At 37.1% G+C, this 21,792-nt stretch overlaps 1 pseudogene; it reads left to right on the plus strand.

Moving 5' to 3' along the window:
• The first annotated feature begins 4,651 nt into the window (after positions 1-4,651).
• The window catches only part of LOC148197571 (uncharacterized), a 44,128-nt pseudogene continuing 26,987 nt past the window's right edge, over positions 4,652-21,792 (plus strand).

Below are 21,792 nucleotides of genomic sequence, written 5' to 3' on the forward strand. Positions count from 1 at the left end.
ATCATTGGTTTCAAATGCAAAAACAGAAAATTAAATATGAATGCAAGTTGATCGATAGCAAAGTAGCACAATGATGAACAAATCTTGTGTAATATGAGATGAGTATGTCGTTGGGGTTAGATTTCGCCAAGTTCCCTCTCATGTATGTAAGAATTCTTCTTTATGCATTAATGGTAACGTCACTCACTAAATCACTTTAACCCGATCCCTTGGCGAAATAAGCTTGTCCTTAATCACTAGTTCATGCAATTCCTAGCATTCCTAGTAATTAAATGTGCATATCAAAAGCTTTAAGATGACTAAGACTCATACCCTCATCCCTGAGAAATATTACTCTTGGGAGTAATTCAACAAGAATCTAAATTGTAAGGAACCTCTCGACACTCATCCAATTCATAAATCATGCTATTGTTTGAGTTAAACAAAGCAAACGTTGTTATAGATGAATTCCTCTAACAATTAATTAAAAAGCATATATTATTAAGAATCAATTCAAATACATGAGAGTTCCCAAGGTTACATCATCCCCCAACAACAAATAGAAGTCAGTTCACTAAAGACATGGTGAAACTAGATGAATAATGGAGAAGAATGAGATAGGAAAACCCTAGAAATAGTAGAGGAGAGCTGTCACATCCCAAAATCTACCCCCAAGGGGTAAAAGAGTGTGCTGTTGTACTCCCTCTACCAAAGATGATTCACCCTAGGACATCTGGGTCCTTTAAATAGAGTGAAAACAAAACAGAAACAAGGCTCAAGCCTGTGTCGCTAGCGCTCAAGCAGCCCCCGCCTAAGGCGCTTGGGCGGTGAATGGTGGTTCCTGGTGCTTAAGCCTCAAAAAGGGGCGCCCAAGCTTCGTGCTACTGGTGCTCATGCGCCCCAAAAGGGGCGCCCGGGCGGTGAGCGACACTCTTCTAGCGCTTAAGCCTCCAAAAAGGGCGCCCAAGCTTCGTACATTCCTCCCTTCTAGTGTTTTTCCAAGCCTTTCTGAGCTTCATCTTCTTGGAACTTCAGCTCTGCTTTTCATATTATCTCATTTCCTGTCAAAACAAGGGACATTAGTCATAAAACCATCAAATTCAACCTCAACTCTCTTATTCACACAACTTAACAGAAAAACATGATTCCAAGCAAGTTTCTAAGCAGAAAAGGTTGTGATGAGTGCATATTTATGCCCACATTTATGCTTTAAAATTCAAATTTTTGATGGGATAATTGTGCTTAAATGGTGGATTTTAAGTGAATTTGTGATGATTGGAATTGTTGGGTTTTGGGAAATAAAGAGACGTAAAATGTGAGTTTTAGTGCATAAATTATTCTTGGATGTTCTAATGTTTATTTGTGCAGCTGAGAATATAAGTTTTATTGCTCCAAATGGCAATTCAATGCCCAAAATCAGATTTTATTTAGAAAATTCAGAAGGGGCTAAAGTGCAGATAGAGGAAATTTTAGGGTATTTGTGCAATTTTGGAAAGTCAGAAAATCTAAAAGATAAAATTCAGCTGTTTAATTTAATTTGGGAATATCAACAGAAAATATCTTCCAAATAATTTTATCATTATCTAAATCTTTTAGTTATTTGGAAGATATAGGATATAAGATAATTAAGTTAATATCTATCAAATATTCTTTAAAACTGATTTAATCTAATGAAGATTTGAAAGATATAATATATCAACAGAAAATATCTTATCAACAAACTATTCAAAGTCCAAGCCCAATCAAGCCTATATAAAGAGACCCAAGGGAGGCAGAAAGGGGGACTTCACTTCACTTCATTCATTCTCTCATACTCCTCTCACTTTTCTTTCATCTTGTATTCAACTCCATTCATGGAGAGCTAAGCATCTAGGGCTATTCTGCTGTAATTCCATGACGGATTTTGAGGTTACGTTCAGTTAATGCAATTGTTTACTTTGATTATTGATTTAAGTTGTTCTCTCTATGTCTTTCATCTCTCTATCTTGTTAAAAGCAAAGATTTTTGCATCATAATGTGTTTGAATCTACATGCATATTGATTATATGAGTTTTAGGGTTTCTAGGTTTAAATTGAGAATCTACTTTGATTTAATTTAGGAACTTTCATATGATTAAATGGTTTTTACTATCAATTGAGAATGTACTTTGATTGATTAGTAATAATTTCAACTATAATCAATTGAGAATTTACTTTGATTGATTAGCTTTTAATTTGGTTAGGAGATTTAAGAATAGACATGATTAAACACAATAGAATTTGATTAAGAATGTACTTTGCTTGAATTTATTGTGAATAATCTAGAAAGGTTTTGCATTTGATTGAGAATTTACTTTGGTTAAATGCATGATCGCCCTCGAATTATTTAAGAATGTACTTTAATTAACTTGAAACTTAAACAATAATCAATTGAACAATTATCCGTGAATAACCGATGATGAATCTATCTTGGAAAAGCAGTGGAATTAGCCTATTTCATCGTAACTGTTTTTAAGTTTCTTATTTGTTCTTTAAACATTCTCCAAACATTACTTTTATCCATAAGCATTGCATAGAATTCGTAAGAGTCAGATATTCAAAAGAAATTCCGTGTTCGTTGGGAGACGACTCAGGGTTACTTTAGCCCTATCTACCTTCTTGAATACTACTTGGCAATACTGAAGTTTCCTTGAAAAGTAGTATTAATTTGATAGCGTCAACGACAACCTAGCAAATTTGGCGCGTTGCCAGGGGATACGGTTAGTATTTTAAATATTTTGATTCTGATTTTTTTTTATTATTTATTTTTTTTATTTTTATTTTTTTATTTAATGCACATACATTTAATTTAATTTGAGTTATTTTGTAACCTTTAGTCATTCTTGTTTTATAAAAAATCTTTGTTCTTGTTTTTATTAAGAATTTCTCTTAAGAAATACTTGAGGCTAGTTTGAATACACTCTGGCTAGGAAAGACTTGGTACTTAAGTTGTCCATTGTGACGCACCTCTCTTTCCTGGGAGTGGACCCAACAAGTCTCTCTTATCTCTTATTTGAAATCTTTATCTAAAGCAAGAACAAAAGAAAAAGAAAAGTAACAAAGAAACAACTTCAAGCAGATTGCGTAGTGCATGACCAAAGCTAACCCGGGATAATTTTATCAAATTAACCCGGAAGTCGAAAGGAATTTGCGTAAGCTGCGGAGAAGATTGAAATTTGGGTGTTCTACTGAGGGAACACTTCCTACATCTGAAGTTATTCCACCTTCATTATCTCCAATCACAAACATACCATCCAATCCTTTACTTGATCCTAACCCAAACAATATGGCACAAAGAACCATCAGACAATTAGCCACCTCCCACAATACAGCTATCCGAAGTAACATTGAATATCCTAATGAGGAGTGGGAGCTGAGACCTGACCTGTTAAATGCCTTACCAAAGTTCAATGGGTTATCAAGGGAGAATCCACACAAGCACTTCAGACAATTTCACATGTTCTGTGAAAACTTTAGATCTCCCAGGATCACAATAGAGAGCCTTAAAATGAGAGCTTTTCCTTTTACTCGTCAAGGCGCAGCTCAAGATTGGTGGTATTATCTCTCTGCACGGATTACAAATTGGGAAACTATTGAAAGACTCTTTCTTGAGAAGTATTTTCCTGCATCCAGATTATCAACTATCCGCAGAGAAATTCAAGATATAAGACAGAGAGATAGAGAGAATCTTAGTGAATATTGGGAAAGATTCAAGAAACTATGTTCTTCATGCCCTCAACTCCAAATGGAAGATTTTATTCTAAGCTTTGATGAAGGCTTAAGTCCTACTGATAGGTCATGGGCAGATGCTGCAAGCGGAGGATCTTTCTTAGACAGGTCACCAGAAGACGGTATAGATCTAATGGAAAGGAAGGCAGTAGACAATCAACAGTATGGAACAAGAGAAAATTCAGTGACTTTGTTGAAGGGAGTGCATGAAATTGATAATGGTGCAGTTGATGGAAAGAGGATAGATTAAAGATTGAATAAGCTAGAAAGCAAACTTGATGAGATTGCAAGTTTGTTTAAAACCTCAACTCCACAAATTGCTAAGAAGTGTGGAATTTGCATTTCAACTAACCATTATACTGATGAATGTCCTAGCTTGGTGGAAACCACTGTGGAAAACCCATCTCAAGCTTTTGCTGCAAACATGATTGGAGGAAATAGACCATACCAGAATTATCATGATTCGTCCTCCAATAGATATCAGCAGAATAGACAACCTTATGTTCCACCTCAACAAAGGCAGCAATCTCAGCCTGAAATGTCAATGCAAGATTTCATGAAAACAATAGTTGAGCAAAATTCAGAAATAAAGAAATCAATTACAGAGTTGACTCAAAGGGTGGATAAGTTAGAGGTTAAGGAATCAAATAAACTGCCTGCACAAACAGTGATCAACCCGAGAAATGTAAATGCTATTACTTTAAGAACGGGTAAGCAGGTAGAAAGCCCTAAAGGAGCCCTAGAGGATGAAGATAAAGAGAAAGAAGAAGCACAAATTGATGACAATGAAGGATCAAGTGAGCCATCACCTGAATCTACCACTGAAAAATCCAGGTTAGTATCTTCTAACTCTTCTAAAAATTCTTCTTCATCTCATTCTCCACCTCCTCCATATCCAAATCGGTTAAAACTGAGAAACAAAAAAATGGAGGAATTAGACCAAGAGATTTTAAATACTTTCAAGAAGGTAGAGATCAACATTCCTTTGCTTGATGCTGTTAAACAAATCCCCAAGTACGCCAAGTTTTTGAAAGAACTTTGCACAAATAAAAGGCGTATTAGGGATAATGAGATTGTGAATTTGGGAAGAAATGTGTCAAGCCTGGTTAAGAAACACATTGAACCTCCACAAAAATGCAAAGATCTAGGTATGTTTTCTATTCCTTGTACTATTGGAAATTTAAAGTTTGACAATGCCATGCTAGATTTAGGGGCTTCCATTAATGTAATGCCTTTATCAATGTTTACTTCTCTATCTTTGAGACCTCTTAAGACTACTGGTGTGGTCATTCAACTGGCCAACCGTAGCACAGTTAACCCTGCAGGTGTGCTTGAGGATGTCGTTGTCCGAGTAGACAAGCTAATTTTTCCTGCCGATTTCTACATCTTGGATATGAAGGATGAAGATGGAATCAAGTCATCAACTATTATCTTGGGAAGACCTTTCATGATGACAGCACGAACTAAGATAGATGTGCATGCAGAAACACTGACCATGGAGATAGGTGATGAGAAGGTGCATTTTAATGTATTGGAAGCCATGAAGCACCCAATTGAAGAGCATTCTCTGTTTTGTATTGATTTATTAAGTGAAATTGTAAATAATTTTTCTGTTAGTTTCTTGGACATTTTTTCAACTTTTTCTCCATCTTTGGACTTTTCTTTTTCAAACATGTCGTGCCTGATTTTGGACGACAAAGAAAATTGTAAAAGAGGTGATATTGAGGATGCGGTATTAATAGATGATACCTCTGTGGCGTCCGAGTGTGATGTTGAGGTGGCTGAGATTACCTTAGGCAATAAAATTTTGCCATCTGTGGTGCAGCAACCAATTTTGGAGTTGAAACATTTACCATCCCATTTGAAATATGCTTATCTTGAGAGGGATGGGAAACTCCCTGTTATTATATCTGCATTACTTACTGATGAGCAGGAAAGACAACTATTACAGGTTATAAGAGATCCCAAGAAACCAATAGGCTGGACCTTGGTAGATATTCCTGGTATTAGCCCTTCATTTTGCATGCACAGAATACTTTTGGAGGAGGAGGCTAAACTAGTGAGACAACCTCAAAGAAGACTGAATCCTCAACTGATGAAGGTTGTCAAGAAAGAGGTAACCAAGTTGCTACAAGTAGGTATTATATATCCCATTTCTGACAGCACTTGGGTGAGCCCTGTAGATGTGGTTCTAAAGAAATCTGGAATCACAGTGGTTAAAAACGAGAAGGAGGAATTGATTCCTACTCGTATTCAGAATAGTTGGAGGGTTTGTATTGACTATAGGAGATTGAACCAATTCACTAAAAAGGACCACTTTCCTTTGCCATTCATGGATCATATGTTAGACCGTTTGGTAGGTATGTCACATTAATGTTTTCTAGATGGATTTTCCGGGTATTTTCAAATTTGTATAGCCCCGGAAGACCAACATAAGACTACCTTCACTTGTCCTTTTGGTACATATGCTTATCGGAAAATGCCATTTGGTTTATGCAATGCTCCTGGTACATTTCAGCGATGTATGCTGAGTATTTTTACAGATGATGACAAATTTATGAACACCGAAAAATGGCACCACAAACTTGTTTAACAATCTGCAAGTGTGACCGAATCGTATCAAGTAATAAAACTCGGTAAGACCAAGTATCGTTCTCCCAAAGGACTCACGGCCTAGTTAGTTATATGATTTGTTGATTATTTAAGACTTGTTAACAATTGATTGTAGAGTTTAAATGCAAAAGACAATAATTAAACATGTATGCATGAATTTAATCAATGGAAAAGAGGAAAACAAACACTTTAATGAATTAGATGGATGAGTATGTTGTTGGGGTTATCAATTTCATCTTATCCACTCTCATATACTTTTAGGAATTCATCATTCTTATCATCAATGCTAATGCCACTCTCTAAATCACCTTGCAAGAAGGCCTATCCTTAATTACGAGTTCATACAATTCCTAGCATTCCTAGTAATTAGTTCTTAAAGTGTAGGAGCTTAAAGGCAACCAATATGCTATTAGGAGAAATTCCCCGGATCTAGACTTCCCCGTACGTTCCTGTATCGACAAAATCAATAATCATGGCAATGAATGAGTTAAACAAAGCAAGCAATAAGCAAAGAGGAAAAACCCTACCTAAAGATGAAAGAAAGCATATATCTTACTATAAGACTTTAAAACACAAATTCCATATATGAGAGTTTCACAAGACTACATTGATTCCCCAACAACAATACAAGGTTTAGTTCACCATATTCATGGTGAAGCTAGATGAACAATAATGAAAGAATGAAAGATAGAACCCTAGAAAGAGGAGGAGGTAGCCTAAGCATCCAATATCTTCCTTCAAGGGGTGGAAAACAGAGTGTTTGCTTCGTCTCTGCCAAAGATCCCAACCCTAGGACGTGCAAGTCCTTAAATAGGGCATAAAAATAACATAAAACAAGTCCAAGCCCATAAAAACAAAAGAAAACCGGTCCAAGCCCACTTAGAATGGCGCTCAGCGGTATTTTACCGCTGAGCAGTAATACCGCATGATCCATTTTGCCCCCAGCTGCTGTTTTTGCCCCTCAACGGTGATTTTGGCACCTGAAAAGTGCCGCTCAGCGGTATTTTACCGCTCAGCGCCACTCGGTCACACTTTTTCTGCGTTCTGGTTAGTTTTTCAGCATTCTGGTTGACTGGTTGACTTTTCTGGTTGACTGGTTGACTTTTCTGGTTGACTGGTTGACTTTTCTGGTTTCTGGTTGACTTTTCAACACTCCAATCATTCGGTACTTCAATTCTTCTTTCAAATCATTCAATTAGCCTACAAAATCAAGGGAATCTTGCACAAAACCATTAAATTCACTTTCAACTCTCTTATTCACAAAACTAAAGCAAAAATATGAGTTCAAGCTAGTTTCTAAGTCTTAAAGGTTGCTTTTGGTATCAATTTTAAGCATAAAAATAACGGTTTTTCAACCATTATCAACAGACTTATTGGAGCATTGTATTGAGGTTTTCATGGATGATTTTAGTGTGTATGGTTCATCTTTTGATAATTGTTTGTCTAATCTTGCAAGAGTTTTGCAGAGATGTGAGGAAACTAACCTTGTTTTGAATTTTGAAAAATGTCATTTTATGGTGGAACAAGGTATAGTTTTGGGTCATGTTGTCTCCAAGAATGGTATATCTGTAGATCCTGCTAAAATTGATGTTATTTCACAATTGCCTTACCCCTCTTCTGTACGAGAGGTTCGATCTTTTCTTGGTCATCCAGGGTTTTACAGGAGGTTTATACAGGACTTTAGCAAGATAGCTAATCCTCTCTCCAACTTACTTTAGAAGGATGTACCATTTGACTTTGGAGGGAAGTGCAAAACCGCTTTTGATTCCTTGAAAAAGGCACTCACTACCACTCCCATCATCCAACCACCTGATTGGACATTGCCATTCGAGTTGATGTGTGATGCATCAAACTTTGCAGTAGGAGCGGTACTTGCACAAAGAAATGGGAAGCTACCACATGTGATATACTATGGTTCCAAGACGTTGGACACTACACAAGCAAACTATACCATAACTGAGAAGGAATTACTAGCTGTTGTATTTGCCTTGGATAAATTTAGATCATACATACTTGGATCCAAGGTAATTGTTTATACAGATCATGCTGCATTGAAATTCCTTCTAAAGAAAGCAGATTCCAAACCAAGGTTGATCAGATGGATGCTACTACTCCAAGAGTTTGACATTAAGATTCAGGACAGAATTGAAGCCCATAATCTAGTAGCAGACCATCTTAGTAGGATTGAAAAAGAAGAAGATGAAATTCCTATTCAGGATGACTTTCTTGATGAAGTCTTGCTAGCATTAACTTTTGTAAAAGGTATGTATCCTGAACCTTGGTTTACTGACATTGTTAACTATTTGGCTGTTTCAGCTATTCCTCCATCTTTCTCCAAATTTGAGAAAGCTAAACTTAAAAGTGAGGCGAAGTACTATGTTTGGGATGAACCATTCTTATGGCGCATTGGAAGTGACCAAGTTGTAAGGAGGTGTGTTCCTGACATAGAGATACCTTATGTGCTTGAATTTTGTCATTCATCACCTTTTGGAGGACACTATGGCACGCAAAGGACAGGTAGGAAGGTGTTGGATTGTGGATTATATTGGCCTACCATCTTTAAAGATGCACGGAGGATATATGAAAATTGTGAGCAATGTCAGAGGGCAGCTAGATCGATCACTAGGAGGGAAGAGATGCCTCAACAACCCATGATATATTGTGAGGTATTTGATATTTGGGGTATTGACTTCATGGGTCCTTTTCCTTCTTCTTCTGGGCTTTCTTATATTTTGCTCGCTATAGACTATGTTTCCAAATGGGTGGAAGCTATAGCTACAAGGACTAATGATGCTCGAGTTGTTATGAGTTTTGTCAGATCTAACATTTTTTGTAGGTTTGGAATACCACAAGTCATCGTTAGTGATCAGGGGACCCACTTTTGCAATAAGCTGTTAGAGAATATGTTGAAAAAGTATGGGGTGACTGATGGACGAGCGCCGAGGAGAGACCGAAGACGTGACGCTGACTCCTCGAAGCTTACTCCAGAGAGATGAAGACGCAGCGGAAATGGACAAAAACTCGAAGAAGACAAAAACAGAAGGTTAAACTCGAATAGAAAACCCTAAAATCATGAACGAACTCTAGAAAAGAGGGAAAACTCAAAATGAACCGATTAATCGGTTCAAACATAAGATTGGAGGAAAACAATCGGTGAAAAGTCTGGATCGAATGTGAAACAAGGTTTTAATCGGTGGAAATCAAAAGAAATGGTGAAGATGAGGTGCAAATATGGAAGGAGATGTATATTCATGAAGAGGAATGAAACTTACGGAGGAAGAGACGTGGATCTGTGATGATGATGCGTTTGAGAGGGAGAAACCCTAGCAGATGAGGTTTCTTCAAAATGGAAAATGAGAGAAATGTGGATGCGTGAGTGAAGGAACGAGAAAGAGACTGTGGTGTGCGTGTCTGAGGCGCGAGAGACAAGAGGACGCGTGTGCTGACGCCACTGACGCGGATTGGATGAGAGGTGGCAGTGAAGGATGCAGCGTGGAGGAGTGAGAAAGCACCGTGGAATTTTGGAGAAAATGGAAGAATGAAGGTGTGCTTGGAAGGTGGCTAGAGGGAGTCTTTGGACTCTCTAGCCTATGACTTTCAAGAGAGAATTATTCTGATTTCAGAAATATAATTCTCATTCAGCTCAAAAGTGCCAATACAATAGAGGAGCTGGGTATTTATAGTAACCCATGCTCCTTAAGAGCTAAACTATAAAAAGTAAAATTACAAAAAGAGGACTACGTCAAGTAGGATTCCATCAGTGACGCATCGCATTGCTACACCATATCACCCCCAAACTAATGGAAAAGCTGAGGTCTCTAATAGAGAGATCAAGAAGATATTGCAAAAGCTAGTGAAGCCAAATAGGAAGGATTGGGCCGCAAGATTGGATGATGCACTTTGGGCACATCGGACGGCCTACAAAGCACCAATAGGTATGTCACCTTTCAGGGTTATATTTGGAAAAGCTTGCCATCTACCTGTGGAGATTCAACACCGAGCCTATTGGGCTGTGAAAGCTTGTAACTTGGACACGGAAGGAGTAGGGAAAGAGAGAAAGCTCCAACTGCAAGAACTAGAGGAGATTAGGCTCACAGCCTATGAAAACTCCAAGTTTTACAAAGAGAAAACCAAGAAATTCCATGATCAAAAGCTTGTGACCAAAAAGGATTTCAACATAGGTCAAAAGGTGTTATTGTACAAGTCCAGGGTAGGGCCTATGAGTGGTAAATTCCGCTCCAAATGGGAAGGTCCATTCATTGTAACACAAGTGTTTCCCTATGGAGCAGTGGAGATCAAGGAAGAATCTTCTGATAGAATCTTCAAGGTTAATGGCCATCGTCTGCGAATATTTAATGAAAATCAAGACATGCTGAACAAGACGATGGATGGAGTGAATTTGACTACTCCAACATTCCTTCCACCATGAAGGAGGTAAGTTACCTCATACTTTTTCTTTGCATTTTATATAAGGCATACATTGAGGACAATGCATAGTTTAAGTGTGGGGGTGTGGGGAAACAATTAATTTTGTTTCCTATTTTGTTTGTTTTTAATAAATATTTGCATTGGATTTGAGAGTTTGAATTAGTAACTGGAATGATCATGAATTCAAGAGAAAAAAAATGAGTCATGTTGATATGAGTGGATTGCTTCTATGATTTGCTGATTGAGTTGACTTGAGAATTTCTTGATTAAATCTTTTGTGAAAGAAATTTGAACCATGTGAGTTTTGAGCATAATGTTAAGCATGGACCACCATGTGTCATACCTATTTTTCTTGAGTGATTTGCGCATGTTTTGTTGATACTCTAATAGTTAGCTTGATTCTGTGTTGTGCAATTGAGGTGAATATGCATGATTTGATATGATTGAGGCATTGCTTGTTTTAGCTACTTGGCTAAATAAACTTGTCCTAACATTAATCCATTGGAACCCCTTTTGAGCCTTAAGCCTATTTTTCATGTTTCCAGTCATTGCCAAATGAGAAAAGGTGAAAAATCATATGTTCCTTACCTTAGGAAAAAAAAGAAGGAGTAATGGATTCTGTTAGAAGTAAAGTGATGAATAAGTGTGTGAGTGAGTACCTCACCCAAAAAATAATAAAAAGGGCAAAAAAGAAGATAAAAAGTTGGAGTTTTTTTTAAAACAAAAAATCTTCCTTAAAAGAGCAAGAAATAGAGTTGTTTTTGAAATCAAATGTCATTACTCTTTCTATATCAATTTCAAAAACTCAAAAATTCCAGAAAAATTCGCTACCTTTGCCTTGGCCTCAATAAAACCTTAAAAAGCCCTCATGATCAATAATTGCATGTTTTCTGAAGTATGTGAATGATAAAGTCTTGTTAATATCAAGGGTGTCTACTTAGATGGGTATTTTGAGTGTAAACACAAGCCAAAAACACTTGAGAGAGTTGGAGAGGAATAGATACATATTGACTTGAGTGTTATCTTTCATATTTTATTTTCTTGGGAATTCAAAAAAGGTCAACTTATGTGTGAAGAATAGAGTGATTTCATTTGCATGTCCATGACAAAGTAATGTCTAGATGATTGATCGATGTCTAGTGCTACTCAATCTTTTGATCCAAATGCAAATATGGAATAAAATGACTCAAAACAAAGTCTTGGAACTAATCAATTTTGCCCAGGAGTGCAAAAGGATAAGTGTGGGGGTGTGATGAGTGCATATTTATGCCCAAATTTATGCTTTAAAATTCAAATTTTTTATGGGATAATTGTGCTTGAATGGTTGATTTTAAGTGAATTTGTGATGATTGGAATTGTTGGGTTTTGGGAAATAAAGAGACGTAAAAAGTGAGTTTTAGTGCATAAATTATTCTTGGATGTTCTAATGTTTATTTGTGCAGCTGAGAATATAAGTTTTATTGGTCCAAATGGCAATTCAAGGCCCAAATCAGATTTTATTTGGAAAATTCAGAAGGGGCTAAAGTGCAGATAGAGGAAATTTCAGGGTATTTGTGCAATTTTGGAAAGTCAGAAAATTTAAAAGATAAAATTCAGTTGTTGAATTTAATTTGGGAATATCAACATAAAATATCTTCCAAACAATTTTATCATTATCTAAATCTTTTAGTTATTTGGAAAATATAGGATATAAGATGATTAAGTTAATATCTATCAAATATTCTTTAAAACTGATTTAATCTAATGAATATTTGAAAGATATAATATATCAACAGAAAATATCTTATCAACAAACTATTCAAAGTCCAAGCCCAATCAAGCCTATATAAAGAGACCCAAGGGAGGCAGAAAGGAGGACTTCACTTCACTTCTTTCATTCTCTCATACTCCTCTCACTTTTCTTTCATCTTGTATTCAACTCCATTCATGGAGAGCTAAGCATCTAGGGCTATCTGCTGTAATTCCATGACGGATTCTGAGGTTACGTTCAGCTAATGCAATTGTTTACTTTGATTATTGATTTAAGTTGTTCTCTCTATGTCTTTCATCTCTCTATCTTGTTAAAAGCAAAGATTTTTGCATCATAATGTGTTTGAATCTACATGCATATTGATTATATGAGTTTTAGGGTTTCTAGGTTTAAATTGAGAATATACTTTGATTTAATTTAGGAACTTTCATATGATTAAATGGTTTTTACTATCAATTGAGAATGTACTTTGATTGATTAGTAATAATTTCAACTATAATCAATTGAGAATTTACTTTGATTGATTAACTTTTAATTTGGTTAGGAGATTTAAGAATAGACATGATTAAACACAATAGAATTTGATTTAGAATGTACTTTGGTTGAATTTATTGTGAATAATCTAGAAAGGTTTTGCATTTGATTGAGAATTTACTTTGGTTAAATGTATGATCGCCCTCGAATTAATTAAGAATGTACTTTAATTAATTTGAAACTTAAACAATAATCAATTGAACAATTATCCGTGAATAACCGATGATGAATCTATCTTGGAAAAGCAGTGGAATTAGCCTATTTCATCGTAACTGTTTTTAAGTTTCTTATTTGTTCTTTAAACATTCTCCAAACATTACTTTTATCCATAAGCATTGCATAACATTCGTAAGAGTCATATATTCAAAAGCAATTCCGTGTTCGTTGGGAGACGACTCAAAGTTACTTTAGCCCTATCTACCTTCTTGAATACTACTTGGCAATACTGAAGTTTCCTTGAAAAGTAGTATTAATTTGATAGCTTCAACGACAGCCTATCAGGTTGCATTTAGTGTCAAATGGAAGATTTTATTCTAAGCTTTTATGAAGGCTTAAGTCATACTGATAAGTCATGGGCAGATGCTGCAAGCGGAGGATCTTTCTTAGACAGGTCACTGGAAGATGGTATAGATCTAATAGAACGGAAGGGAGTAGACAATCAACAGTATGACACAAGAGAAAATTCAGTGACTTTGTTGAAGGGAGTGCATGAAATTGATAATGGTGCAGTTGATGGAAATAGGATAGATGAAAGATTTAATAAGCTAGAAAGAAAACTCGACGAGATTACAAGTTTGTTTCAAACCTCAACTCCACAAATTGCTAAGATGTGTGGAATTTGCATTTCAACTAACCATTATACTGATGAATGTCCTAGCTTGGTGGAAACCACTATGGAAAACCAATCTCAAGCTTTTGCTGCAAACATGTTTGGAGGAAATAGACCATACCAGAATTATCATGATTCGTCCTTTAATAGATATCAACAACATAGGCAACCTTATGTTCCACCTCAACAAAGGCAGCAATCTCAGCCTGAAATGTCAATGCAAGATTTCATGAAAACAATAGTTGAACAAAATTAATTGTTTCCCCCACACTCCCACACTTAAACTATGCATTGTCCCCAATGTATGCCTTATATGTAGAATGTAAACAAAAACTATGAGGGTACTTACCTCCTTCATTGTGGAAGGAATGTTGGAGTGGTCAAACTCACTCCATCCATCGTCTTTTTCAGCATGTCTTGATTTTCAATAACTATCCGCAAACGATGGCCATTAACCTTGAAGATTTTATCAGAAGATTCTTCCTTGATCTCCACTACTCCATAGGGAAACACTTGTGTTACAATGAATGAACCTTCCCATTTGGAGCGTAATTTACCACTCATAGGCCCTACCCTCGACTTGTACAATAACACCTTTTGACCTATGTTGAAATCCTTTTTACAAACTTCATGGGTCCTTTTCCTTCTTCTTCTGGGTTTTCTTATATTTTTCTTGCTGTAGACTATGTTTCCAAATGAGTGGAAGCCATACCTACAAGGACTAATGATGCTCGAGTTGTTATGAGTTTTATTAGGTCTAACATTTTCTGTAGGTTTGGAATACCACGAGCCATCGTTAGTGATCAGGGGACCCACTTTTGGAATAAACTGCTAGAGAATATGTTGAAAAAGTATGGGGTGACGCATCGCATTGCTACACCATATCACCCCCAAACTAATGGACAAGCTGAGGTCTCTAATAGAGAGATCAAGAAGATATTGCAAAAGCTAGTGAAGCTAAATAGGAAGGATTGGGCCGCAAGATTGGATGATGCACTTTGGGCACATCGGACGGCCTACAAAGCACCAATAGGTATGTCACCTTTTAGGGTTGTATTTGGAAAGGCTTGCCATCTACCTGTGGAGATTCAACACCGAGTCATTGGGCTGTGAAAGCTTGTAACTTGGACATGGAAGGAGCAAGGAAAGAGAGAAAGCTCCAACTGCAAGAACTAGAGGAGATTAGGCTCACAACCTATGAAAACTCCAAGTTTTACAAAGAGAAAACCAAGAAATTCCATGATCAAAAGCTTGTGACCAAAAAGGATTTCAACATAGGTCAAAAGGTGTTATTGTACAAGTCCAGGGTAGGGCCTATGAGTGGTAAATTACGCTTCAAATGGGAAGGTCCATTCATTGTAACACAAGTGTTTCCCTATGGAGCAGTGGAGATCAAGGAAGAATCTTCTGATAGAATCTTCAAGGTTAATGGCCATCGTCTGCGGATATTTAATGAAAATCAAGACATGTTGAACAAGACGATGGATGGAGTGAATTTGACCACTCCAACATTCCTTCCACCATGAAGGAGGCAAGTACCCTCATACTTTTTCTTTGCATTCTACATATAAGGCATACATTGAGGACAATGCATAGTTTAAGTATAGGGGTGTGGGGGAAACAATTAATTTTTTTCCCTATTTTGTTTTCTTGTAATATATTTGCATTGAATTTGAGAGTTTGAATCAGTAACTAGAATGATCATGAATTCAAGAGAAAAATTGAGTCATGTTGATATGAGTGGATTGCTTCTATGATTTGTTGATTGAGTTGACTTAAGAATTTCTTAATTAAAATCTTTTGTGAAAGAAATTTGAACCATGTGAATTTTGAGCCTAATGATAAGGATGGACCACTTTGTGCCATACTGATAACAGTTGAAAAACTTTTATTTTCATACTTAAAATTGATACTAAAAGCAACCTTTAACACTTAGAAACTAGCTTGGAATCATGCTTTTGTTTATATTTTTGGAAATAAGAGAGTTGGACAGGTTTATGCATGATTTTAGTGTTTTATGCAGGTTTTAAGGTGAATTTGATGATAGAAGTGAAGAAGGATAGAGATGGAATTAGAAAATAACTCAAAAAGTGCAAAAGAAGAGAAGTCGCAAGTACCGCTCAACGCCAGTTTACCGCTGAGCGGCACTGATGAACACTCGTTGGCTCCGCTGAGGGGTGAAAGTGCAGCTGAGGGGAAGAATTCAACACACGCACTTACCGCTGAGCGGTAGTTTACCGCTGAGCGCCATTATTTTAGGCTTAGGCCCACTTTTCTGTAATATTTCGAATAATATATAAGCTTTAGGACTTCCTAGGGTTTGTATCTTTGGCAGAGTTACGAAGCAAACACTCACTTTTCACCCCTTGGGGGTAGATTGGGAGATGGTGACGACTCCCCTCTTCTCTTTCTACGGTTTTTCTATCTCTTCCATTCTTTCATTGTATTTCTTATAGTTTCACCATGAATATGGTGAACTAAACTTTTCTTGTTGTTGGGGAATCAATGTAATCTTTTGAAGCTCTCATATATGGAATTTGTGTTTAAACATCTTATTTGAGATACATGCTTTCTTTCATTAATAGTTAGGGTTTTTCCTCTTTGCTCAAAGCATGCATTGTTTAACTTATTCGATGTCATGATTATTGATTTTGTCGATATGGACACATACGGGGAAATCTAGATCCGGGGAAATTCTCCCAATAGCATATTGCCTAGACATAGGGATATGAAGGTTGGTTGTCTTTAAGCTTCTGTGCTTCAGAATTAATTATTAGGGATGCTAGGAATTGTATGAACTCGTAATTAAGGATAAGCTTTCTTCGCAAGGTGATTTAGAGAGTGGCATTAACATTGATGAAAAGAATGATGAATTCCTAAAATATATGAGAGTGGATAAGATGAAATTGATTACCCCAACAACATACTCATCCATACAATTCATTCAGTGTTTGTGTTCTTCTTTCCCATTGATCATCACATGCATACATGTTTACTTTTTGTCTTTTGCATTTGAAACTTACAACAATTTGTTCACAAGTCTTAAATAATCAAGAAATCATATAACTAACTAGGTCGTGAGTCCTTTGGGAGAACGATACTTGGTCTTACCGAGTTTGTTACTTGATACGATTCGGTCACACTTGCCGAGGGTTAAACAAGTTTTTGGCGTCGTTTTTCGGTGTTCATAAATTTGTCATCACATACCTATTTTTCTTGAGTGATTTGCCCATGTTTTGTTGATACTCTAATAGTTAGCTTGATTATGTGTTGTGCAACTGAGGTGAATATGCATGATTTGATATGATTGAGGCATTTCTTGTTTTAGCTACTTGGCCAAATAAACTTGTCCTAACATTAATCCATTGGAACCCCCTTTGAGCCTTAAGCCTATTTTTCTTGTTTCTAGTCATTGTTAAATGAGAAAAGAAGAAAAGTCATATGCTCCTTACCTTAGGAAAGAAGAAGGAGTAATGGATTCTGTTAGAAGTAAAGTGATGAATAAGTGTGTGGGTGAGTACCTCACCCACAAAATAAAATAAAATAAAAAAAGCAAAAAGGAAGATGAAAAGTTCGAGTTTTAAAAAGAAAAAGAAAGTAAAGTAAATCTTCCTTAAAAGAGCAAGAAATATATATGTTTTTGAAGTATCATTACTCTTTCTATATCAGATTCAAAAGCTCAAAAATTCCAAGAAAATTCCCTACCTTTGCCTTGGCCTCAATAAAACCTTAAAAAGCCCTCATGATCAATAATTACATGTTTTCTGAAGTGTGTAAATGTTAGAGTCTTGCTAAATATCAAGGGTGTCTACTTTCATGTGTATTTTGAGTGTAAATACAAGCCAAAAACACTTGAGAGAGTTGTGGAGAAATGCATACATTTTGACTTAAGTGTTGTCTTTCATATTTGATTTCCTTGGGAATTCAAAAAGGTTAACTCATGTGTGAAGAATAGAGTGATTTCAATTGCATGTCCATGACAAAGTAATGCCTAAATGATTGATCTATGTCCGGTGCTGCTCATTCTTTTGATCCAAATGCAAATATCGAATAAAATGACTTAGAACAAAGTCTTGGAATTAATCAATTCTGCCCAGGAGTGCAAAAGGATAAGTGTGAGGGTGTGATGAGTGCATATTTGTGCCCACATTTATGCTTTAAAATTCAAATTTTGGATGGGATAATTGTGCTTAAGATTCTCCTACACCTCCCTAGGATTCTGCCACGTGTCCAAATCCTCACACAAATATCTGACCATCTAGAATCTGCCACGTCATTAATCCTTTACACACCAAATTGACCTATCATCTTTTGACACATCATGATCTTCCATCCAAACAGAAACCCTAATTTCATCATCCTAACCTAACCCTACCCACCACTGTCGTGTCACCGCCGCTGGTCACCATCGCGCATCCACCCTCATCGCCAGCGTCGCCACGCACAATCATCGTCGCACAGCCTCCACCGTCAATGTTGTCGTTTCTCGCGCAGCACAACGACGTCACTCCCCCTTCTTCCTTGCAAAATCGCGATGTTGCACAACAATCGCAAGCCACTGCCGTAGAAACCCTGGCGTCATCATCTTCACAGATCTGACCAACCAGTCTCGCCGCCAACAGCAAAACATCTATGTCGCCGTGAAGCCGCCACCATCGCGAGACCAGACAAGAGTTCTTCACGTCGTCGCGTCGCTGCTCACCTCCACTGCGTCGCGTGAATCGCGCCTCGCCGGTAACCATCTTCCACGACCAATCACCATCTTCCTTGCGAGATCCGGCGCACCATCCACCTCTTCCGCTCTGAAGTACGATCGCCACTAGCCACCATCTTCTTCGTTCATCACCTTCTTCCACCGCCGTTGCCGTGCAACCTCCACGGCCACCATCATCTTCTTCGCACCACCTCCAGCACCGCATCAAAACTTGCATCAAAATCAGACCTACAAAGAAACACAAATCCAGGATCGTGACGCACCTCATCCTCGTGAGTTCATCCTCATCGCGCACCGAAAAAGGAGAAGAGCTTCTTCTCCAACAGTAGCGCGGCGCAGGGGCAAGCCTTTCCCCAATCTGAACCCTAATTTGCGAGAAAGGGGGAATTCCACGTGGCAGTCCTCAATTGGCTGCGAGAAACGGGTCAAATAGATTGGTTCTAGTCAACTAAGGAGTTCTGGTGCAATTTTGGGAAATTCAGAAGGGGCTAATGTGTAGATAAGGGAAATTTCAAGATATTTGTGCAATTTTAGAAAGTCAGAAAAGCTAAAAGATAAAATTCAGTTGTTGAATTAATTTAATTTGAGAATATCAACAGAAAATATCTTCCAAATAATGTTATAATTATCTAAATCTTTTAGTTATTTGGAAGATATAAGATAAAAGATTTTGTCAATTGAATATTCAAAGTCCAAGCCCAATCAAGTCCTATATAAAGAGACCCAAGGGAGGTAAAAGAGGGACTTCACTTCATTCATTCATTCATCACTTCTCTCACTTTTCTTTCATCTTGTAATCAACTCCATTCATGGAGAGCTAAGCATCTAGGGCTATTATGCTGTAATTTCATTATAGATTCTGAGGTTAGATTGACTTAATGCAATTGTTTATTTTGATTATTGATTTAAGTTGTTCTCTCTCTATGTCTTTCGTCTCTTTATCAACTTAAAAGCAAAGATTTTTGGCATCATAATGTGTTTGAATCTACATGCATACTGATTATATGATTTCTAGGGTTTCTAGGTTTAATTGAGAATCTACTTTGATTTAATTTAGGAACTTTCATATGATTAAATGGTTTTTACTATCAATTGAGAATGTACTTTGGTTGGTAGTAATAATTTCAATTATAATCAATTGAGAATGTACTTTGATTGATTAGCTTTTAACTTGGTTAGGAGATTTAAGAATAGACATGATTAAACACAATAGAATTTGATTGAGAATGTACTTTGGTTGAATTTATTGTGAACAATCTAGAAAGGTTTTGCATGTGATTGAGAATTTACTTTGATTAATTGCATGATCACCCTCAAATTAATTAAGAATGTACTTTAATTAATTTGAAACTTGAACAATAATCAATTGAACAATGAATTGTGAATAACTGATGATGAATCCATTTTGGAAAAGCAGTGGAATTAGCCTATTTCATTGTGTGCCCTCGGCTGCTATGATGGTGGTACTGGTCGGCCTGGCTCATTTACTACACAATAATGTGTGAAGTAGGCTACATCCAACTCCTTTATTGGATGCTCCAATGGTGGTCTGAACACATCAACATCTAAAATCTCACAAAGATGGGTGATCAAGGAGGGGTGTCCCAAGGGTGCCTTGTTGGTTGCACCACAGGCACAACTTTGGATTTCATCAGCTATACCCTGCCCAATGTTGATGCTGAGGCCCCTGAGAACACAGTAAAGGAAGATGGCCCTCTAGATAGTGATGTCTGACACATGGGAACATGGCTGGATGTTGGCATGAGTGAAAGCCATCTAGTACTTTGCTAAAGGCGTCAGATGGGGTCTTATGATGTGGATGGGTGCACCAGTCCTGTTGCTCTGAAAGTGCCATCGGGGCACACATAAAGTCCGCTCCACATCATCATAGTCCACTCTTTCCATCATGGACATTGCATACTGGCATTGCTTCCCCTCAAAGTCTGTGCCTAGAAAACTGTTAATGGTGTCAGGATCAAAAGCAACCTTTTTACCTCTTATGTAGCTAAAGTACGTCTCTTGCTCTTCCCCCAATGCTTTTGCATTTGTATAGAATTCCTTGACAATGGCAATGTTGGCGGGAATAGGGTAGGTTGCCATGTTTGTCCCCAGTCTCTGTTGTTTAGCTCCCTTTCAAATTGAGGAGCCAAGGATGGTATATTGGTCACCTTCCTCTCCATCAGTAGTCTCCTTCCTTCCACAGTTGGGAAGTATCTTTCATGAGTTGTAGTTATAAACTTATTAGAGTAGAATTGTTCCTTTTCCTTCCTCTTGGTGCCTTTGTCTTTGCTACCAAGAGTTTTCATCCTTTTTCTTGATGAGGAGGCCATTCCTGCACATAGAGGTTCATAAAACAGACATAGAAATCATCAAGCATTAGTCCTTAAAAATCAACAAACTCTTTTCATTTAGCCTGAGGCAAAACAAAGACCCCTCAGCACCACCTGCACAAAACCCAAACAGCCAAAAAACAAGAAAACAACCACTGCCGCATCGCGCTTTGGCACGTCTATGCAGTGTCGCACATCAAGTTTACACCAATATGGAAGATTAAAGAATATTGATCGCTTTTTCCAAATATTTTTCTCAATGGTCTTCTTTTTATGTTATCCGAAGACAACATCAATGTTCCTCACCTGGTCGTATACTTCTTCCCCGTTACGTGGTCTACACACTACATCATCCTCAGGACTTCCATTAAATGCTTTTTTCAATCTACGGTAAGGGAGATTTCAAGGAAGGAATCTTCGTTGTCTTGTGTACATAGTTTTCTGCCCATGCTTTAATTGAAGATAACTAGTATTTTCTTCGTAAATCGAACATGCAAATGACCTTTAACACTGTAACCACTCAAGTTCCCATATGTTGGAAAATCATTTATTGTGCAAAACAACATTGCACGCAAACGAAAGTTTTCTTCTGAATATGAATCGAAGACCTCGACGCCCTCTTCCCACAACATTTTTAAATCATCAATTAACGATTTTAGATAAACATCAATGTCATTTCCAGGTTGTCTAGGACCCGATATTATCATAGACAACATCATGTATTTTATCTTCATTCATAACATATGAGATAGATTGTAAATCATCAAAATAACTGGCCATGAACTATGTTTGCTACTCAAGTTGCCATAAGGATTCATACCATCGGTAGAAAGTGCAAGTCTTAAGTTTCTCGGCTCTGCACTAAATT

Source organism: Vigna umbellata, chromosome 5, assembly GCF_029865625.1.
Source record: "Vigna umbellata cultivar VRB3 chromosome 5, Vumbellata_1.0, whole genome shotgun sequence".
NCBI lineage: Eukaryota > Viridiplantae > Streptophyta > Magnoliopsida > Fabales > Fabaceae > Vigna > Vigna umbellata.